Source organism: Rana temporaria, chromosome 2, assembly GCF_905171775.1.
Source record: "Rana temporaria chromosome 2, aRanTem1.1, whole genome shotgun sequence".
Taxonomy (NCBI): domain Eukaryota; kingdom Metazoa; phylum Chordata; class Amphibia; order Anura; family Ranidae; genus Rana; species Rana temporaria.
Window position 1 is genome coordinate 389,677,682 of NC_053490.1, and position 18,007 is coordinate 389,695,688.

Consider the following 18,007-nt stretch of genomic DNA (forward strand, 5'->3'; position numbering starts at 1 on the left):
AAATCCACCTAGTAATTTTAACATATTCACTATCTCTGTACTTGTTACTGTTATGCCCCATACACAGGTCTCCCGTCGGAAAAACTGTGATGAGAGCTTTTGGCCGGGAATTCCGACCATGTGTATGTTCCATCGCAGTTTTTGCGACGGGAAAACTGCCTGAAAGAAAAAAAAAAGAGAGCAGGATCTCTTTTTTCCCTTCAGGTAAAAGCCTAGCGGGAAAACCGTATGCTTTTCCGACGGGAAAAAAAATGCACATGCTGGGAAACAATTCGACGCATGCTCGGAAGCATAGAACTTAATTTTGTCAACTCGTCGTAGTCTTTTACGTCACTGCGTTCTTGGCAGTCAAATGTTCACCGGACTTTTGTGTGACCACGTGTATGCAAGGCAGGCTTGACAGGAATTCCGTCGGGAAAACCATCGTTTTTTTCCGACGGGAAAATCGGTCGTGTGTACGGGGCATTACAATCTGTATAGAGGACTCTGCATATGAGTACCATATTATACTCACGCATCACTCTGTTCATGCAATTCACTAGATATGGTAGAGATTGTACAATAATCTCAATACATACTAAACTATGTCAATTGGGTGACTTGGAATGTTTTATTATTACTATCGGCTGTCCATTTAAGGCACCTGTGCGTTCCTGTACATGTTCATTCTGCCAGGAGTCCAGGACTGAATTTCTTCGACTTCCTCCAATGTTGAACCCCCAAAACTATTTTATTTTTTTATGTGGAATCAACTTTTAAACTAGTGTGGCACTCTTATCCTTCTAAAGCTCTAGTGTCTTCCTCTGGGGGTCCTTCGGGATACCCCTGTTGATTGGGAGCAGCCTCCAATACTTCAACATCAAATACCACAATATAGTAAATAACTGCAGAGTTCAGAGCTCCTGTATCCTATAAATAAAAAATAATTTATTTTATTAGGCCTGATTGTGTTTTATTGTGTGTACAGTTTTGCGTGCAGTTCCCCAACAGCAAGTCACATGTGATCAGCTATAATTTTATAGCTTGACAGTTCGGTTGAGAGCTGATATAAGCACACCAATATCCATGACTGTTATCACCAAAAGCATGCCTTTTGAGGCCTTATGCACATGGGGCATTAGAAAAAATGAGCTACAAAGCCACTACCAATGCCAGGCTGTAAAAACTTGCGTTTAGCAGCTTTTTGCATTGGCGTTAATGCACATTTAGCCCCGCTAGCTTTTAGCAGCGTTTCTCTGCCTCTATTCAAAATCAATGGTTCCCTATGGGAGCCCATTGATTTGAATAGAAGTCTGATCATGATGATCCTACTTGGGGCGCAGCTTGTGTGCTGAGGATCTTGAAGGGGAACCCCTTGCCAAAATGGAAAAAAATTAGCGTGGGGTTCCCCCCAAGATGATACCAGGCCCAGTTTGGTATGAATTTTAAGAGGAACCCCCAAGATGCATACCAGACATTTATCTGAGCATGCAGCCTGGTAGGTCAGGAAGGTGGGAACAAGTGAGTGTGCCCCTCTAGTGCACCATACCAGGTCTGCACCCCCCCACCCCAAAGCACCTTGTCTCTATGTTAATGGGGACAAGGACCTCTTCCAAACAACCCTGGCCAGAGGTTGTTGGGGTCTGCGGGCGGGGGGCTTATCGGAATCTGGAAGCCCCCTTTAATAAGGGGGCCCCAGATCCTAACCCAACACCCTATGTGAATGAGTATGGGGTACATTGTAAAAAAAAGTGTCAAGAATGAAAACACTACACAGTAATTTATTAAGGCAGCTCCGGCATCTCATTTCTTCTCCCTCCGCTGATGTCTTCTCCCCCTCTTCGGGTCTTCTCCTCTCTCCGCTGATGTCTTCTCCCTTCTCCGGTTCTTCTCCTATCTGCGCTGTCTTCTGCCTCTGCCGGGTCTCCTCTCTCTGCTGCCTTCTCCTTCTGTTCTTCCTCTGATGTTGCCTCAATGCGCTCTCCCTGTGTAATGCTAGGGCCGCCGTGTGCTATTACTTATATAGTCATGGGGTGTGGCAATCCGGTGATATCATCCAGAGGCCAGCACCCTTGCAACATCACCGTCACCACCATCATGCACCGGGCAGTGATGTCACAAGGGGCGGGACAACACAGGGACAAGGTTCTTCTGGATGGGGGATGCAGGCCCCCCTGCCCCAAAGCACCCACCCCCCCATGTTGAGGGCATGTGGCCTGGTATGGTCGCTCGCTCCCCCCCTTTTCCTGACCTACCAGGCTGCATGCTCTTGGGAGGGAACCCACGCCATTGTTTTTGGTGTGGGGATCCCCTTAAAATCCATACTAGACAGAAGGGTCTGGTATCATCTTATTTTGGCAAGGGGTTCCCCTTCGAAAATCCTCAGCACACAAGCCGCGCCCTAAGTCGCATCACCATGATCCTACCTCTGGTGCAACCTCTATTTAAATCAATGGGCTCCATTGATTTTAAATAGCGGCATGAAAAACACTTGACGAGGCTTTATATCTAGCATTAAGCCGCGTTTAGCAGCTTTTACCAGCGTCAGGTGTTTTTACAACTCTAACGCCATGCCTCAGAACGGGCTGGTACTGGGTTGTTTTTTTGCAGCTTGAAAACGCCTAAGCCACTTACAGCTCCTAAAAGCCTGTGTGTGCGCATAAGGCCATATAATAACATGAAGATGCGTTTTATAGCTACACCTTCTCCCTGCCTTCTTCTGGGTGCTGGTCTTTAGCCGATTGGCTGACTCGGGATGACTTCATTCCTGTACATGAAAGACGTCATCCCGCACCAGCCAATCAAGATAGTTGAAGACCAGCACCCAGAAGAAGCCATTATTATTATACAGGATTTATATAGTCCCAACAGTTTGCACAGTGCTTTACAATGCAGGCAGACTCTACAGCAACAGTACAATTCAAAACAAGAAGGTTAGAGAAGCCCTGCTCCTGCGAGCTTACAATCTAAAAGGAAGGGGCTGGTGAAACAAAAGGTAGGGACTGTGATTAACTTAAAGCCATTAATAAGATGCCAATGTTGGCAGGAATGCTACCATCCCAGCACACAGGCACTGCTCCAGAATGTAAATGGAGCTGCGCATGCGCCTCTCAGTGTACATTCTACAAAAGAATATGAAGAGGCATGTATTTTTATTTTACTGCAGAACATTCATTTCACATCTCTTCTGCAATAAAGAGCTACCTGCTCACAGTTTTTTAATATCAGACTTTAGTTCCACTTTAAATCAGTGGTTTTAGTGCTGTTTTAAACATAATGCGTGAAATACAGCACGGTAACCTGTCTGCAGTAATACACTGCAGCAAATCAGCCAGGTGTGAAGTGGGCATCAATCCTTTAGTTTTTATTACCATGTAGCAGCATTTTAATGAAACTTCAGTGTGTCAAAACATTTCAAAATTAAAAAAATGTATGCAGGAGGTTGAGCCAAACTCCGTTAATAAGTTTAACTTTTGTTTTAGTAAAAAAGAAAGCAAAAACCTGATTTTGCAACCAATGTCCTCCAGAGACAGAAGAAGCTCATAGATTCAAGCCTCGTACACACAACCGGTTTTCCCGGCAGGAAAACTGCCAGGAGAGCATTTGGCTGGGAATCCCGGCCGTGTGTATGCTCCCTAGCAGTTTTCCCGTCAGGAAAACAGCCGGGAATCCCGATGGGAAAATAGAGAACCTGCTCTCTATTTTCCTGTCGGGATTCCCGGCAGAGTGTTTCCTGCCGAGAAAACCAGTCGTCTGTATGCTAACCTGCAGGGTAAGGAAACCGTGCATGCTCGATAATACTTCAACGCATGCGCGGTAGCATACAAAGTGCGTGGGGTGTAGCAAGATAGCGGCGACGGAATCGAATGTGACTCAGTGTAGTCGATGACGTCACCGCGTTGTTTTGAGTGGCCGTCTGTACACACAGCTTTGAAAGGCAAGCTTGCCAGGAATCCTGTCAGGAAAACCAACGTTTTTTTTCCTGATGGGATTCCCGGCCGTGTGCACAGGGCTTTAGTCTACCAAAGTCCACCAAAATTTGAAGAGTCCTCCAACGAACTTGGGTTTTTATCAGTTATCAAATGCATGATTCTTGAAAATAAATAAAATTATACTATGAATGCATATTGCACTTTAAAGTGTGTATACAATGAACATATTCATAGAATATGTACCAGATGTACCAGAAATTTCTCAGAAGGTGAAGGCCTGTGGGACGTTTCTGGAACTGTAGGACTCCTGAGAACTCGGCTGGTGGCTAGAAAGTTAATAGCATTTTATATTTGTAAGAGGTGTGCCTGCCAAGGGGAGGAGTGCTGTGAAGTGACTCAGTGCTATGCATACTGTATGCACACATTCACATACCTGAGCTCTCACACAAATCACCTGTACACCTGGAAAGGATCAGCACACTCACACACAGGTAAGGGACAATTATGGGAATTGAGGCTTGCAAATACAGATTAAAGAAAAAAAATGAGAAGCAATGGAGCTAGGTTTAGGAAGTTGAATTTTTTCATCGTCATCATATGCTGCTAAATATACGTCTGCCCGTATGTAAACATAATTAGAAATAGGCGTTTTATTGTTTGCCAAGATAATTCCTATTTAGTTATGTTTGGCTGTGTGATTATTGTGTATTGTGTACGCCTGATAGTGACATACGGAAAGGGACAGTCTGGTTTATTTTTCATTAAAATAACTCTTACCATGTATGTAGCTTAGAACGTCTGGTACCACCACACCTGTGTATTTGGAGCATGCAGGGAGAGGGATCCCTTTTCCTGTTAATGTGGCACACTAACAGGTGGAGGGCGTTCCTGTACTGTGATCATGAAATAATCAAGGTAAGGGGCCTTGTTCTTCTAAGCTTGCTACAACAACATATTGTAGGTGATTTGGCCTTCTTGTGCGACATCAGCAACATTTTCTGTTAGACCAACAAAAAAAATTGTTTTCATCTTTGCTTCACTAACACGTTGTCAAATTGAATTTGCCTAATGCTTGTCTTTTGTGCGTTTCGAGTTTACTGAAGGAGTGTGTAAAAGCCTTGTTAACACAGATGGCCAGCAAAGTAGTAGAGATAAATATAGATGCAGGCATGTAAAAGGAATTAAAGGTACAAAAGCTCTGGTTTAAAGTATGTAATCTTAAAGTGTCTGTTTGCCTTTGCCTCCTTTTACACCCTCTCTACCCCTCTCAAATCCCTGCTTTACCTACTTCTGTGGGTCCTGAGTTGTCAGTGCCCATGCAGACGGCCAGCGGTCCAGGGATCCAGGGACACTTCCAGGACAGATCAGAGTGATGATTATGCCGGCCCTAACCTATCAGAATCGAGGTGATCTGTCTCTTGAGTGGAGAAGAGGGATAAGAGTGGGGACCGCTAAAGCAGCTGCATGGGCACTGACAGCTCAGCATTCAAAGAGGTAAGTACAGTAGGGGGTAGGGAGGTAGGTGATAGTTTGCCTTTTCATTTTTTCGTAAAAGGGGAACACGTTAATTCAAAAACAGCGCCTGCTATTTCTCTCAGCCTTATCCAAATCAACCTTATCCAAAATAAGCTAGTCTTATTAAGCCTCGTACACACGACCGGTTTCCCGGCAGGAAAACTGTCAGGAGAGCTTTTGGCCTGTAAAACCGGTCGTGTGTACAGGGCTTCAGTCTAACACCTAAGTTACAGTTTACATGGATACACTTTAAACGATGAATCCAATATTCATCATAAGAATGTGAGGCCCAATGGGACAGCCTCTTTCTTTTTCACCTATTTTTTCCCTATTCTAGACTACTGCCCCCCACCCTCACTCTGAGTAAAGGAGATTAGCCTAGTTATGCACAAGTTAGGGCTTTTTTTGGTAACCCCAATGCAAGGCTGTAGCAATCGAACCCATCCTCCCTGAAAATGTATGATACATTTCTGAGGACAACCCCCCTGGCCCATCTCCGGGGACAAGGCTGTCCATGGGCAGGCCAAGATGCTATATACACCGTTTACACCCCCACAGCTACTTTCTTTAAAATTGCCCCCTCTGGGCTCCTGTAATATTCCACGGTTCGGTAGAAAAACGGAGTATCCCATTCGGTGCCCGTCAACATTACCTTGATCGTTATATGTATATTTTTGTTCAACCTGTTTCTTCGTGTCATTTCTGTCTATATGACCCATCGAGGTCAGTGTTTTACTTTTACCATTGACTGTTGGACATGTCCTGTTATGTGTTATTTTAAAAATAAAATACTGATTATATATATATAAAAGAAACATATATGATACAGATAGGATGCTTCAGCATTGACATGCAATATTTAATTAAGGTGTTAAAAGACTTGCAGATGTAAGTGTGGATATGTAAAAGACTTTTGCAATATTCCTTTATCTTTATTACTACGATGTTTATGTCTTTTGACGTTAATACTCCTATGGCAAACAGATCTATCTTTTTATTATCTGTAAAGCCCAGGGCCAGATTAAGAACATTGTGGGCCTGGTGCTGAGGATTCTGGTGGGGCCTTTTATAAATAATAAATATAAATGCCAAATGTGTATTTGTTATGACAAATTTAATTAAAGAGAGAGAGGGAGGATGAGAGAGAGAGAGAGAGAGAGAGAGAGAGAGAGAGAGAGAGAGAGAGAGAAAGAAAGGGGGTGAGAGAGGGGTGAGGGGGAATTCAATATGAGAGAGAAAGGGGGGATGAGAGAGATTGGATGCGCATTAGCATGGGTGGGAATGACATCAACGCAGCCCAGCCAAGGCAAGTGACGAAGGCACAGAATCCAGAAGGAAGACCAGGTGAAGATGGAAGCGCCCGGGCCCCGCCGAATTGATCACAGCGCAGCACTGGATAGCTCAGTCTGACAATTTAAGTGTACTCTAATGTGCTAATATGCTGTGCATTCTTGTACATTGTGGCATAACCTACCTCAGGGCCTCTAAAAAGTAGTAATGTTAGCAAACTTTACTACCGCTTTAAAGGGGTTGTAAAGGTTCATATTTTATTTTCTAAATAGGGATGTAGTCCCAAGGGAGGGGGTGAGCACGCTGACTAACCCCCAGCCAGAACGGCTCGGATGATGGGAGAAAGCATACAGAGGAGGAACAGTGAGAAATTCAGACAAAGAAAAAAAAACATTTAGAAGGGAAATTGAAGGAAAGGGTAACTGAACCAACAATGCACTAGCTTGAAGGAACCTATTTAGAAAATAAAATATGAACCTTTACAACCCCCTAATATCACAGGATCTCAGGAGCCTCTCATGGGGCCTCCTACTGACCCGGTGGCTCCTTGTGCATAGTTGCCAACATTTCAAAAATATTTTCAGGGACACTTTTTTACAAGTGCTATATTAAGAGTAGCTGAGATCCCCTATGTTCCTCTATACATCACAGTAGTAATCACAAAATTAAATTAGTACTAATAATGGGGCAGAACAAATATGATGACTGAGAAGATTCCTTTAGTTGAACTAACAAAAGTGTGCCCATTCTAGAACTGGTAACACTGAAAAGATATTTAGTATAATTTTAACCGCTTAGCACCCGCCTGCTGTCAAATGACAGTGGGCGGAATACTCTGTTGTTCTGACAGGACGTCATATGACGTCCTGTCATTTAAAGCTGGTAGGGGGCGCGCACCCATCACGTTACTGGGAACACAATGTGTGTGCCCGGCGGCCCCGATGGCCACCGGGCACCCGCGATTGCCCAGTAACTGAGCAGGACCGTGGATCTCTGTGTGTAAACACAGAGATCCACGTCCTGTCAGGGAGAGGAGACCGATGCTGTGTCCCTTGTACATACGGACACAGATCGGTCACCTCCCCCAGTCACCCCCCACCCCCTACAGTTAGAACACTCTCTAGGCTACACATTTAACCCCTTCTCCGCCCCCTAGTGGTTAACCCCATCCCTGCCAGTCACATTTATACAGTAATCAATGCATATTTATAGCACTGTTCACTGTATAAATGTGAATGGTCCCAAAAATGTGTCAAAAGTGTCCGATGTGTCCGCTATAATGTCGCAGTCCTGAAAAAAAAATCGCAGATCGCCGCCATTCCTAGTAAAAAAAAAAAAAAAAATCATAATTATGTCCCCTATTTTGTAGGCAATATAACTTTTGCGCAAACCAGTCACTATACGGTTATTGCGATTTTTTTTTCCACCGAAAATACATAGAAGAATACGTATCGGCCTAAACTGAGATAAAAAATGTTTTTTTAAAAAAAATTGGATATTTATTATAGCAAAAAGTAAAAATTATTGTATTTTTTTTCAAAATTTACGCTCTTTTTTCGTTTATAGCCCAAAAAATAAAAACCGCACAGGCGATCAAATACCACGAAAAGAAAGCTCTATTTGTAGGAAAAAAAGGACGTCAATTTTGTTTGGGTGCCACGTTGCACGACCGCGCAATTGTCAGTTAAAGCGACGCAGTGCCGGAAGCTAAAATTTTGTCTGGGCAGGAAGGGGGTGTATGTGCACAGTAGGCAAGTGGTTAAGGAACCGTTTTTGTGGGTAAGAGGCATAGGGGAGGAGTGTGGACGGTATAAAAGTGGGAAGCATGTGCAGGTGAGGGAGAGGAATGAAGAGGGTCTAACAGTGGGCACTATGTACAGGAGAGGAGTGCGGAGGGTATGGCAGAAGGCACTATGTACAGGAGGAGAGTGTGAGTGGGAGTTTGAAGGGTATTACAGTGGGCATTATGAACAGCAGAGGAGTGTGGAGGGTATGACAGTATGTACAGGAGAGGAGTGTGGAGCAGTATGTACAGGAGAAGAATGTGGAGAGAAAAATAGTTGGCAGTATGTACAGGAGAGGAGTGGGGGGGGTTATGACAGAGGGTAGTATGTACCAGAGAGGAGTGTGGAGGGTATGACAGTGGGCAGTATGTATAGGAGAGGAGTATGGAGGGTATGACAGTATGACAGTGGGCAGTATGTACAGGAGAGGAGTGTGGAGGGTATGATGGTGGGCACTATGTATAGGAGAGAAGTGTGGAGGGTATAACAGTGAGCAGTATGTACAGGAGAGGAGTGTGGAGGGTACGATAGTGGGCACTATGTACAGGAGAGAAGTGTATGACAGTGGGCAGTATGTATAGGAGAGGAGTGTGAATGACAGCGGGTACTATGTATAGGAGAGAAGTGTGGAGGGTATGGAAGCGGGCAGTATGTACAGGAGAGGAGTGTGGAGGATATGACAGTGGGCAGTATGTACAGGAGAGGAGTGGGGGGGCATGACAGTGGGCACTATGTACAGGAGATGAGTGTGAAGGGTATGAGAGTGGGCAATATGTACAGGTGAGTAAAGGTTTATGGAAGGATGTTTAGGGACTGCGTAGTGGTTAAACAGGCCATACATGAATTGAAATTATGCCAATTAAGCAAAGACCAGCCATAGTCAATCTATGTATGGGTTAGCTGGTTTTACACAAGTCAATCTATTAACCGACTTGAGTACAACCAGCCTGTCGGGTTTTTCCCAAAACAATCAGTGCTGCCAGCTATAGTTAGCAACACTGATCATTGTATTCACTGGCAGAACACAATAACAGGTCAGCAGGTGAGAGGATGTGTGGGGTCAGGCTGGGGAGAGATATTAGTCACTGGCTGCGTAGGCACCAGTGGTGCAACGGATCACAGTTAATCCGTGATCCGAATGGGTCACCCCATTCGGATCGGCACAAACTGTGACCCGCGGATTGCCGCAGCTCTGGAGCTAGGCCGAAGCCGCGGCCTTTCCTAATGTTATGGCCGCAGCTCCGGAGCTAGGCCGAGGCCTTTCCTAATGTTATGGCCGCGGCTCCGGAGCTAGGCCAAGGCCACATCCATAACATTAGGAAAGGCTGCGGCTTCGGCCTAGCTCTGGAGCCACGGCCATAGCATTAGGAAAGGCCGCGGCTTCGGCCTAGCTCCGAAGCCGCGGCCCTCCTCTCTGTTTACACCCACAGAGGAGGAGGAGCCAGCACTCATGGGACACACCACTGGGAGTACTACCTGGGGGGTCTGTCTGCACTACCTGGGGGGGGCTTGTCTGCCTGTACTACCTGGGGGGGTGTCTGCCTGTTACTACCTGGGGGGGGTGTCTGCCTATTACTACCTGGGGGGGTGTCTGCCTGTTACTACCTGGGGGGGGTGTATGCCTGTTACTACCTGGGGGGGTGGTGTCTGCCTGTTACTACCTGGGGGGGGGGGGTGTCTGCACCGAGGGGGTTCTTTACTGAGGGGGGACTATAGTTGGTGGGAGGGGGGGTGACACAATTTTTTTCTGCACCGGGTGACACCAACCCTAGTGACGCCACTTCAGTGGGGGAGATGTGGATATTACAGTGGGGGGGGGGGGTGTGGATATTACAGTGGGGGAGGGAGATGTGGATATTACATTGGGGGGGGATGTGGATATTACAGTGGGGGAGAATTTTTTTTTTTTTGCTGATCCGAAAAATGATCCGATCCGTGACTCCTGATCCGAGGAACGATCCGAACTGTGAGTTTTTTGATCCGTTGCACCCCTAGTAAGCACTGGCTAGTATCAGAGCCAGATACACACAGGTTACATAAGCCATGATCATTAGAGCGAGAGCAATAATTCTAGCACTGGACCTCCTCTGTAACTCATGTAACCTGTAAAAAAAATTAAAAGCATTGCTTAGTATACAAAGAAATAGTGCTAACTTCCTTTTTTTTTATAAATAAATGAGGCACAGATACTCAAATCAATGAACACCACATCCCAGTATAAACAGAGAGAAAAGAAATTCGGGAGCGGGTAACAAACCCTGGGATTTTAACGGTGTTGATGGTGGAAAATCAATCCAAAACAGTAAGATAAATGCAAAAATAATAATTTTATTCATACATAAATTTTACATATAACAAAATACAAGACAAGACATGAATGGTAATAGCGACTAAAAAGTCGCAGAGGAACCTGTTGGAAGGGGCCCGACATGTTTCGCTCGTTGAGCTTCATCAAGGGCAATACAACAAGCTATAAAATAAAGAAAAAGAAAACAACAAGAATAAGGCATTGTATATATTGCCAGAAATAACAACAGTTTGAAAAACAACAACAAACCGCTGCTGTTAAAATACAAAATACATAATGTATATTCAAACAAGATAAACAAGGGTCAAATATTTGTAATACACGTAGTTCATGAGAATACAAGGGTCACATAAACATTTTGTACAATGAAAGGACCGTGAGCAGGCTTACCTTTTATCCAAAGTCCAAGATCATCCAATTGCATTAAAATCAGCTGTGTACCATTAAGTAAAACTGTGAAAGAAAATTCCACAGTATTGAGTGCCTCCTTCCGCATGCATCCCAAAAACCGCATCCACCAGTCAGTCCGAATGAGGTATTCACAGTACTATAGTAAATAAAGGTAAGGAATAATGAATACTGGGAGAAAGAGACCCCCAAAAGGAATTTTGGGGGGACAATCTCAGAAAATGACACTAAAAAGATATGTGCAAAATATAATTGAAAAAGATAATGGTTGTATATAGATATGAGTACCTTCACTAGGCAGTTGGATCGGATCCAATGAGGCTGACGCAATTTCGCGTCAGCCTCATTGGATCAGAAACAGTTTCTTTCCCCAATGTGCAAATGTGCAAACACCGTGTAACATAACAAGTTGCAAAGACCACCATTTTATTCCATAGGGTGTCTGCTAAAATATATATAATGTTTGAGCGTTCTTAGTAATTTGCTAACAAAAAAATTATGTTTTTTTACATGTAGGAGAGAAGTAATAATACACAAATAATTATTATAAGCATTGTCAGCTTATGTAGTTTCTGACAGGCTGCGCAAGCCTCGTATCTCCAGAACCCTAAATGATAGGAGCCCCATATTTTGGCCAGAGGTGGGATAGGTCTTCAACTATATACCCCTCATGTGGTGTCTCTGTGACCCCTGGGCCCCGAGCTTCAACCCTCGAAGTCGATCTTTTTTTTTGGGGGGGGGGGAGGGCCTATCTTGAGGAAGGGGCCTGGAGCTGCAGCTCCAATAGCCCCTATGTTAATCCGGCCTTGGTAAAGCCTAACAAAAACACATTGGGATTGCACAGATATGCTTAAAGGACTTCACCTCGAACAATTTCCATTTTGGTCAAATAGGATAAAACCAAAAATGCAGAGAAGGAAATTATAAACCTCATATGTGCAATAAACAATGGAATGCTGCATCCGCTTGGTATTTGTCCAAGTCACAGTGCTTACAGTAGTTCCAATCAGGAAGCTTTACTACACTTTACTGTTGTTTGTTTGTCCTCGATTAGGATTTATGTACATTATTGTGCACCAAAAATATAAATGGCTCCAGGCTAGGCCAAGGGGAAGTTAGCAGAAACAGTTACCTTTTCAGCATTGGGGACATGTAAAGTGTATCCTCTGCTAAAATCTGGTGAAAAGCCGACACTTCCAAGAGTGTCAGTCTCCTTGGTCCCCAACGGTACTCAGTGGTTCCTTCACCAGCCTTCATATCACTACAAGATATAATAATTGTTGGTTTTCCAGAAGACTTTGACGGAGGGTTTCTCCTGCCTGGTGGTGCAGGCATCAGGAAAAGTTTCCCCTCTCTTCATTTACAGGTATGTTTACCAATTTCATAATAACAGGTCTGCTCTAACCCACTCTCATCTACCAGGCACAGGTCTTAAAGCGGAGGTTCACACAAAAACTGAACTTCCGCTTTTTGGATCCCCCCCCCCCTCTGGTGTCACATTTGGCACCTTTCAGGGGGGTGCAGATACCTTTCTAAGACAGGTATTTCTACCACTTCCGGGTTCTGACTCCCGCGGGAGTCCAGCCTCTTCACGTCACCCCCCGCTGTCTTCTGGGAAACACTGTTCCCAGGAGAGATCGGGAACCAGTGACGGCGCGCCGTGATACTTGCGCATGCGCAGTAGGGCATCGGGCATCCTGATTCCCTCACTGAGGATGTCGGCGGAAGCAGCCGAAAAGGGAGGAAAAGCTCAGCATCGTTCCCCCTTAGTCCATTACCAGGCCCTTTGGGTCTGGTATTAATATTAAGGGGAACCCCGAACCAAAATAAAAAAAAATGTGTGGGGGGGTCCCCCCCGAATTCCATATCAAGCCCTTCAGGTCTGGTATGGATATTAAGGGTAACCCTGTGCCAATTTATTTGTGCCACTCAAAATTCAACCAGACCCTGGCAGCCAAAGAGAAGGGGGGACGAGAGAGCGCCGCCCCCCTGAACCATACCAGGCCACATGCCTTCAACATGGGGAGGATGTCCCCATGTTGATGGGGACAAGGGCCTCATCCCCACAACTCTTGTCCCCACAACCCTTGCTCCGAATTACTGCTCCCGAAAAAACGTTAGTTTTTCAAAAAAAAATTGCATTGATACATGTCCCCTGGGGCAGGACCCAGGTCCCCAAAGACTTTTTATGACAATAACTTGCATATTAACCTTTAGGCTTCATTTCCACTGGCATTTTTTACAGCCACTTTTCTGAGCGTTTTTTACAGCTTAAAAACGCCTGTCCATGTTATTCTATGGCATCATTCCCACATAGGCGTTTTTGAGCTGCAAATGGCATAGGCGTTTTTGAGCTGTAAAAAAAACGCGGGACCAGGGCGTTCTGTGGCTCCAGCAATAGAGCTGTAAAAACGCCAGACATTAAAAAACGCTCAAAAACGCCCAAAAACTTGCGAAAACGCTAGCGCGCTTTTTGAGCTCCAAATTTTTTTTTTTTTTTACAAAATAAACATGGACAGGCGTTTTTAAGCTGTAAAAAAGGCTAACAACAGTGGCTGTAAAAACGCCAGTGGAAATGAAGCCATAAAATTATCACTTTTGATTTTTCATGTTTGTGTCCCATAGACTTTAACGGTGTTTACGTGTTCGAACGAATTTGCCTGTCCGCATGTTCTGCAAACCGAACCGGGGTTTGTTCAGCTCATACCTACTCATGATCATAACTAGAGACTTGCTGCTGCTAGTGAAAGCTTGGTCACCGTGCTGCAAGCCGTGGTTGGTAGGAGGTTTAATCGTACCTCCCAACTTTTTGAGATGGGAATGAGGGACACCTATTAGCAAATACATTTAGGCATAAGACACACCCTCTGCCACGCCCCTTTAAAGGAGAATTATACATTAAAAAAATAAGTTAAACCCCCAAGTGCTTTTTCTTTACCACTAATATTCCTCTATACTGGATTTTGTCATTTACAATTGTAGCAATTTAGAAATTGGATGAAAGGTTTAGCACTGGGAAACACTTTTTGAAAGCTAAAAAGTGCATTTTATATACAACTATATAGATCAGACTAAAATGAGGGACAAATGAGTAGGAAAGATGGACATAGGGACATTGCTCCAAATCAGGGACCGTCCCACCAAATCAGGGACAATTGAGTGCTATGAGTTTATTGAAACAAAACATAAATAAAGCAACTAATATTATTAATGTACATTTAACCTGAAGGATACAGGATACAGGAATCCTGAAGAAGAGAAAGTATACATTATGCATGGCTCCAATTCTGAAAAGATAACGATTTCTGTCTGAAATATTTTTGCACATAAACCAGGAATGAAATTGCAAAGTTCTACTAGTAACAGACTCTTTGTCAGGTGCTGGTTTACGCCTATTTTTGATTTTTGTATGCCATACATTTTAAAATAAATTACCTCAGGCATTACATGTCTGTGCATCAAACAACTGCACTTCTAGGATATATTGTGATTACACAATGTTTCAGGGCCTATTTATTGCTGCACATGTGTTAACCAATTCAGCCCGGAGGATTTGGCTGCCAAATGACCGGGCCACATTTTGCGATTCGGCACTGCGTGACTTTAACTAACATTTACGCAGCCATGAGACGTGGCTCCCAAACAAAATGTACGTCCTCTTTTCCCCACAAATAGAGCTTTCTTTTGGTGGTATTTGATGACCTCTGTGGTTTTTATTTTTTGCGCTATAAACAAAAAATAAGCGACAATTTCTATTTTTTTTTTTTTTTTTTTTACATTTTGCTATAATAAATATCCCACAAAAATATATATAAAAAAAACACAGTTTTTCCTCAGTTTAGGCTGCTATGTATTCTTCTACATATTTTTGGTAAAAAGAAATCGCAATAAGCGTATATTGATTGGGTTGCGCGAAAGTTATAGCGTCTACAAAAAAGGGGATTGTTTTTTGGCATTTTTATTATTAATTTGTTTTTACTAGTAATGGTTGTGATCTGCGATTTTTATCCTGACTGTGATATTGCAGGGGACACATCGGACACTTTTGATGCTATTTTGTGACCATTGTAATTTATACAGCGATCAGTGCTATAAAAATGCACTGATTACTGTGTAAATGACACTGGTAGGGAAGGGGTTAACCACTAGGGGGCGAGGAAGGGGTTACGTGTGTCCTAGGGAGTGATTCTAGCTGTGTGGGGGCTGAGCTACCCGTGACACGACACTGATCGCTGCTCCCTATGACAGGGGGCAGACGATCAGTGTCCTGTCACTAGGCAGAACAGGGAGATGCCTTGTTTACAACGGCATCCCCCCGTTCTGCCGCTCCGTGACACAATCGCGGGATACTGGCAGACATCGAGTCAGACACCCCCCCCAGCCCAGAGTAGTACAGTGTCACAAATTAAAAAATGTTAACCATTTTTGTAAAAAGTTTAAAAAAAATATTAAAAAAATGATAATTGATTTTTTACATACTGTTGTAAGTCAGTATTCCTAATCACTACCACACCAGTCATATTATGACGCTGTAGTGCACTGGTGACAGTATGTCATTAAAAAATTACGACAAAAAAAACTCACCATGCCTCTTGCCAAATACCTTAGACTGTCTACTTTTTCAAAAATGGGGACATTTGGGTGGTAATTGTACTGTCCTGGTGTTTTAGGGCCTCAAGAAATGAGATTAGATTACAGTGGAACCTTGGTTTACGAATAACGTGGTTAACAAGCGCTTTGAACGACGAGCATCTTTTTTAAATCCTGACTCAGTTTGCGAGTGTTGTCTCACAAAATAAGCTGGATTCAAGCCTCTGTGGTGTGTCCTGTGACACTCGGAACAGTTCGGAGCCGTTTAGAAATTCTCAGAATCACTCAAAAATATTCGGAAACACTCGAAAATAGTTCCTGAGTGTTTCTGTGTTTCTGAGCATTTTCAAGGGTTTCCGAGTTCAGCCGAGTAGTCTGAGTATTTCTGAGTATCTCCGGTGCCCCCCCACTTCTGGCCACATGCATGAAATAAAATTCAATGCAGAACTAATTATCTTTCCATTGACTTCTATGGGGAAACTCGCTTTGATATGTGAGTGCTTTGGATTACAAGCATTCTCCTGGAATGGATTATGCTTGTAATCCAAAAGTTCCACTGTAGTTTTCAAATATATATATTATAGTCTGTAGCTATAACTTTTACAACCAATTAACATCCACTTATTGGGATTTTTTTTATCAAATACATGTAGCAGAATACACTTTGACCTAAAATTTTTAAGAAATCTGACTTTATTAGATATATTTTATAACAGAAAGTAGTACATTTAATTTTTTGGCTCCTTATATAATAAAAAATAAACATCCCAGTGATGATCAAATACCACCAAAAGAAAGCGCTGTTTGTGTGAAAAGAATTATATAAATTTAATTTAGGTAGAGTGTTGCATGACTGCACAATTGCCAGGTAAAGTAGTGCAGTGCCGAATAGCTAAAAATGGCCTGGTCATGAAGGGGGTAAGACCTTCTGGAGCTCAAGTGGTTAAAGTGATTGTAAAGGCAGAAGGTTTTTTATATTAATGTATTCTATAAAAAGTCTTCTGTGTGCAGCAGCCCCCCTCAGCCCCTCCCATACTTACCTGAGGTCCCTCTAGATTCGGTGATGTTGCAGGAATGTCTCGGCTGCCCAGGACTCCTCTCCTCATTGGCTCAGACAGCAGCGCATGCCATTGGTTCCCACTGCTGTCAATCAAAGTCAGTTAGCTAATAAGGAGAGAAAGGGGGCAGGGCTGAGCCGCGGCTCTGTGTCTGAACGGACACAGGGCGCTGTGGCTCGGCTCGGGTGCCCCCATAGCAAGCTGCTTGCTGTGGGGACACTCAATGGGAGGAAGGGGCCAGGAGCACTGAAGAGGGACCCGAGAAGAGGAGGATCTGGGCTACTCTTTGCAAAACCGCTGCACAGTTATTTTTTTTTTTTAATTCTTTATTTAAGGATAAGACACAGAAACAAGCATAAAATACAACTTCACAGTATCGATATATTGCAATGAGCATGTGAAACATGATGATCGTACCTCACCCTTACAGGCGGGCAAGAAGCACCATATAGTCAGCGTCTAACTGCTCGCTGAAGTCTAATACAGGATAAACAAACATCTATGCTCATCTCGGCTTTTTGCCTATTATTGAGAGGAGTGAAAAGAAAGAGAAGAAGGGAAAGAAAGAAAGGAGAGAGAGGAAGAAGGAGGGTAGGAAAGACGGGAGAGAGAGAGGAGAAAAAATAAAAAAATAAATAAATAAAAGGGGTGTGGTGGGTGGAGACAGAAAGGGAGGGACAATTACCCCCCCGGGAGCCTAAATTGATAACGCTAAACAGGTGCTGGTGATCCTATACAGTGGATCCAGCCATGTATTGGGTGAATTCGCCAGAGAAGCGAAAGATGTTCCAGTGAATCCATCTAACCCTATGTTCCTCAGATTTGTCTCGCAGCGCGGAGGTCAGGTCCTCCATTCGTTCAATGTCCCCCACCCTTGCGAACCAGTGGGCCACCGTGGGAGCTGACTGTTGCTTCCAGAGAGGTGGAATGCTGGCCCGGGCAGCGTTAAGAAGATGCTTGAGGAGGGATTTATGGTATCTTTTCCGTGATAAGGGGGTAAGGTTAAGGAGAACTGCGGCCGGGTTATCCTGGAGGGGGACATCCGTGAGTTTCTGTATGAGTTTAAGAACCGGTTGCCAGAAAGATTGGAGCACAGGGCAATCCCAGAATACATGCAATAGCGTGCCTGCGTGTAGGCCGCAT

At 44.0% G+C, this 18,007-nt stretch overlaps 1 protein-coding gene and 1 long non-coding RNA gene across 2 annotated transcripts in view; one reads left to right on the forward strand and one right to left on the reverse strand.

Moving 5' to 3' along the window:
• Positions 1-4,301: 4,301 nt before the first annotated feature.
• The window catches only part of SYTL1 (synaptotagmin like 1), a 103,891-nt gene continuing 90,185 nt past the window's right edge, over positions 4,302-18,007 (forward strand). Inside the window, exon 1 of the mRNA XM_040337992.1 lies at positions 4,302-4,402. The gene's annotated coding sequence lies outside the window, so the exon portion shown is untranslated. The remainder of the gene's footprint in view (positions 4,403-18,007) is intronic.
• Positions 10,873-11,540, reverse strand: LOC120927366. Its single transcript, XR_005747072.1, has 3 exons — positions 11,505-11,540; positions 11,199-11,355; positions 10,873-10,970 (listed from the first exon to the last, which is right to left on the reverse strand). It is a non-coding gene; the product is annotated as an uncharacterized LOC120927366 (long non-coding RNA).